Raw genomic sequence first — 5,768 nt, 5'->3', positions numbered from 1 at the left:
AGGTGTCATTTTAAAATTGAAAATATATCCACATTTCACTATTAACTCCATTTATAGTGGCATCATCCATGTGGTTTATTCATGGCAGCGATTTAAACAATATAAATCCTAAAGTGAGACATACGTTGAATTTTGAATATATGTGATAATAACTGGCAATACTGTATAGAAGGAAATATTTTCCGAACTCAAATTTAAAATTTAAATTCACATACTAAGTGTTCTTAGGGTAATTTTCATTCCACACAAATTTTAAGGATGTGTACTATTTTAAGACTTGTAAAAAGCTGGAAATATCTAAATTGTCATATTAAACGCCAGCTATGGCAACACCCATATGGCTTAGAAATAACACTGACCATCCCAGATGATCAAATTGAATATGAAATTAACTTTCTTTCTAAAAAGATATGTTCCGTATGAAGGTGAAGTTTCATTTTCATATCTTTTAACTTAGAGCGAGACTTGTGTTGAATTTTGAAAAAATAGGAAAATATCTGGCAACACTGTATAAACTGATGTTTTACCCCCCCCCCCGATCAAAATAACTTTTTCATAATACCTCAATCGCTTAAAATACGAATTATTGTGTGTGCTTTCTTAGCTTACATGGGATCAAGGATGCATGTTGAGGCTATGGGATGGGTACCAATCTCTCTATCTTATAAAGTTTAAGTTCTTGAGCACTTTAACAAGTAAATTAACCTTATTATGTACAAAAATAATATTACATTAACAGTTACTCATAGATGGACATTAGGCTATGTACCATCTCAGGCAAGCCTGTGGACAGGGTGTTCAGGGGTGTGTACAAAGTGTGTGTGCGTTTCTGGTGTCTTCAAGACTCTCTTATGGTTTGAAGGTGTCTGCATTGTCAATGGGCTATTCCAGATGTATTCCGCACCCCCCTATGGAAGACACTTCCGGAATTCGGGGCTAAATTGACAGCCGGAATTCACATGTCAGGAAAACCCCATGGAAGACCCTGCCGGAATTGTGGTAATATGGCCAGCCGGAATTCAAGTAAATGTAAATGTCTTCCATAGGGTTCCAGCTGGAATTGGAACATTTTTCAGTTTCCAGCCAGAATTCAAGTAAATTGTAAATGTCATTCATAGGTTAATCGAGATGGCGACCATAAGTGAAGATCCTGCCTGAATTGGAGCATTTTTGACCATTTTCCAGCCGGAATATTAAGAAATATGAATGTCTTTCATAGGCACATCATGGCCTTTCACAATCCCCACTCTTGTTTTTTTGTTAATTTTAGCAGCCGGAATTTCACTTAATCTCAATGTCTTCCATACCCTCCAGCCGGAATCTGTGTTAAAAATGACTGCTGGAATTCTAGACACATCTCAATTCCAGCTGGAATTGTATTTTTTTTAAATGTCTTCCATAGGGGGGGTGCGGAATACATCTGGAATAGCCCAATGGAGCACCCAAAAAGGGTAAAACAACATCGTTCACAACTGCAGACAATTTCATTCTTTGAAGAGGTAAAATAAAATTTCACCCCACCAGTACCATTTCATATTCTTGACCATTTGTAGCACATTTTCTTATACAGATCCATCATGTCCGAAATCCTACTTCCCTTGTAGCCTTACTCGATCTATCGCGTGCTTGGACGTGCAGAAAGTTTGTGATTTAAGAAATGACTGCCCATTAAGTGAGGACGAGGCGAATTGTACAACAAATACCAAAGGTAGGAAGGTAGCTTTTAAGTAAAAACATTAAAACTGAAGATTAATGTGTGCTCCTACCATAGCTTACGAACCTGGGGCTGGAGGCCCAGCCCAGCCCACCCAACCACCCAATAGTTTATTAGATATGGGTATTTTAGGTATGAGCCCCTTAAAAGAGGCTCATACCTTTCAGTCCCACAACAGCGAATAATACAAAGTAGATATACAGTGCGCAAATAATTAAGGTACCAGTTATGTTCATCCATGTACATGTATATATCCTAAACAAAAATAGATATGTCATAATTGGAATCAGCAGCCAATAGCTGCATTTTTAGCTCGGATTTAATCATTTAAGACCTCATTCGTTGAAATCGTTCAAGAAAATAATAAAGGGTCCAAAAGTTACAGTTTGCTCCATTGCATGCATCAACAAAATTTGCGCACTTTACAATAATTTATTATTATTTTTTATTTTTATTACTTATAATCTTTATTCAGGGTAGGCCCGAATCAGCTAACCGCTGGTCTTACCCGGGGCCCTGCAATAATACATATATACAAATTTAAAACAACATAGCATAAAATATTTAACTTCAACCACCATATCAACATAACATATCAACCATATTATAACAACAATATAATAAACTCAATACAGTGAGGCAACCTGCATAAGCACCACACAAAATATTAATTAGTGCTGTTTAAAATGATGTCTCTTATACATCTCCTTAAAAGAATGCAAATTTAGAGAATTTCTAACACATAGATCAATATGGTTCCATACTTTAACACCACTATAACTAAAAGAATGTTTAAAACACTCGATATCATAACCATTATTGAGTGATGGAAGAGCTAGCTGACCAGAAGTAGCTTGTCTAGTATTACGATCATGGTTCACTTACAAAATTGAACTTCTTAGATAAGTACTGCGGTGCTAGATTATGCAGAGATTTATATACCATAAGTGCTTTAAAATACTGATTGCGGACTGAAAGCCGCCCCCATCTAAGTTCATTAAACATGTAATCCGAAGGAGTGAAAAAGTCAACACCTAAAATAATTCGCGCACACCGTTTCTGTAATATATCAAGTTTAGCAGTGTCATTTTTAAAGCGACCATACCAAGCTATGTTACAGTAATCAAAATGTGGCTGGACTAAAGCTTTGTAAAGAACATTAAGAGTGTTTATATCCAAGTAAGGTTTTACACGACGTAAAAGAGCAATCTTACAAAAAACCTTTTGGATAACGTTCTTAACTTGCTTATGCCAATTTAATTCATTGTCAATTAAAACACCCAAACATTTCATATTATGTACACTTTCAAGTTTACAACCATTAATCATAACAGAAAAATAAGGGTGTAACACTATTCATGTGACTCCAACGAGTAGGCTTAATATTTTTTTAAATAATTTTTAGCTAATGAGATAATAACATATATTTTTGGTTTCTTTTTTAGGACATGAAGGGGGATCAAAAAAACTTTAGACCATAAAAAGGGGGATCCAAAAACAATCCACCCTTTTCAGGGGGGATCAAAATTTTTATTTTTTTTTATGTCCGAGGTTCCAACACCAAAGTATTTATGAACACTCTCTAAAGGGTATTGGATTGTGACGATCATTCACTGTCGTCCATGTTACTCTCACTTGTATGATTTCATGTAGAGCTCGCTTAAAATAATTGTAAAAGTGTTATAGATATTAAAATAATTTTGTCCACAGACATATGTGACATGACTACTGAACTGCTTCAACCTGGGAGTCTTTTTATTTTGATATCACCGATGTATCCAGCACCATATCCCGGTAACACTGAGTGCACTGTTTTTATAAGAATTGCAGAACGCGGACAACTAATTATGACCTTTACTATCTTTGAATTGGAAAACAAGTACGATTTCTTAACCATTGGAATAGGATTGAATGCATCAGAGGATAACAAGTTGATAACAATGACAGACACAACACCGTACTCATATCTGATAATAAGAAATGAAAATGTGTGGCTGAAATTTGAAAGTGATTCGTACGTAGCTGCAACAGGGTTCTTCGTTGAGGTAGAATGGCGTTCTGGATGGAGTAAGTGGTTATCCTTTCTTCTCATTATGAATCACTGTGATCGGCGTCTCTCGTAAAGTGTTTCAAGATTTTTGGATTTTTGTGTCAATTAGTTTGTACATCAGTACGCCATAATATGATATATATATATTATACGACACCCTGTGATGATGCACCGTTCTTTAGCGATCCAAAGGGTGGCAGACAGGAGTTTTGCACAAGATTTGCAATTTAAAGAGAATTGGCCATTGCTCATTCTAGTGACGCTAGTGTATGGACAATATAAGTGTGCTTTTTCAGTTAATGACATAAAATTTGACAAATATTGCAAGGAACACTTGAGGTTTTGACTTTTAAAACCTACATTTTGTTCAAGAAATGTGTTTAGGTAGGTAGCTTTCAACAGATTTACCACATTCGCCTTGCTATAACATTGAATTGCGTTATCTGTTGACCTAGTGACGAATTTTAGGGAGAAGTGTTAGTTTTCGTTTGATATTAAAAAAATTCTGATTGGATGAAGGGAACACTTGAGGTTTCGACAAAAACCAGTCAAAGAGGCCCATTTTTCAGCTAGAAGCTCCACAGCTCTCACAAAGACTGTGGTGGAGACATTCACTGCTTGTTATTCTCTGCTTGGAAGCTCTTGGACGAAAATGTGTGCTCAGGTGTATCGAAGTGGAAACTGTGCGCATGATGGTTTATAAGAGAATCGTTTTTGACACGTACATGTCAAATAAAGTAGGGTTTACCTTGGTGGAAATTCTGTGGTCAGTGAGTGTTTTTCATATTAAATACAAACAAGTACTTAACATTATACTTTTGGTACATGAAAAAAAAAAAGATATAAGGAAAAACACTTTTCCCGCCCGACCGACCCAACTTTTGAAAGTGATCTTTGGACAAGAAACAATTTTTTGAGTTTTCATTTTGCTTGTGTGAATTAGTTTAAAAGTTTCAAATAATTATGACAAGAAACCAATTTATTTTGTTGGCCTTATCAAGGTTTCCATATACATACAGAGAAACAAAATATCTTGAAATTATCATGAAATTGGTAATCCGTCATCCTTGTATATCAAAATTAAACAATCATTGCCTGAATATGAGGTCGGTCGAATGATTCGATATATTTTAATAAGTATTTGCGGCATTTACAGTTTATCATGGTGATTACCGCATAAAGACGAATAGCAGACTACTATTATAACCCGTTCGCTTCTGAACCCTTTGTATTGTATCGACTACAGAGGGCGACGTTATTGATTGTTTGTACAGTGTAAAGCCATTATCGCCGAATCAAAAGGGGCACATCCCGTCAGTCCGAAATCCCGTCAGTCCGAACCACCGCTAGTCCGAATTTTAGCTTACCTAACGCTAACCCTTACCCTAAACCTAATACTAACCCCAACCCTAAACCTAACCCTAACCCTAAACCTAACCCTAACCCTAAAAATTCGGTCTAGCGGTGGTTTGGACTGACGGTGTTTCGGACTGACGGTGAGACCCCAATCAAATGACCCCCCCCCCACACACACACACCCCACACACACAAAAGACACTCCACGTTTTATGTAAAGTATAGTAGGGGCAGTTATGATGATTATTAAACATTGTAATAATACGATGTTCGACAATAAACTCGCTGCAAACTTATTATGTGCATTTGTAATTGCAAGTGTAATGTTTCAGAACATCATTTACTTAATATTATAATTATTCTGAAATACATTATTTTGATAATACTTTGATGCCTAGACTCGTCCTGTACAGATGGTGAGTTGTCCTGTATTATTGGCAATACGTCTATTGGATGCTTAGATCAAGAACATGTGTGTAATTATAAAGTTGACTGTCCGAAAGGAGAAGATGAGAATAATTGTTCTTCGGGTAAGTGGTCATAGATCATTTCTCAAATCTAATGGAATGCACCTAATTAAAAAAAAAAAAGCGCAGAGCAGTGATTTATTGTGCGCTACGCGCAGACACAACGCCTACACGTTGATCC

Source organism: Amphiura filiformis, chromosome 7 (genome assembly GCF_039555335.1).
Source record: "Amphiura filiformis chromosome 7, Afil_fr2py, whole genome shotgun sequence".
Taxonomy (NCBI): domain Eukaryota; kingdom Metazoa; phylum Echinodermata; class Ophiuroidea; order Amphilepidida; family Amphiuridae; genus Amphiura; species Amphiura filiformis.
The sequence above is the reverse complement of the archived record's forward strand: the minus strand, read 5'-3'. Positions refer to the sequence as shown.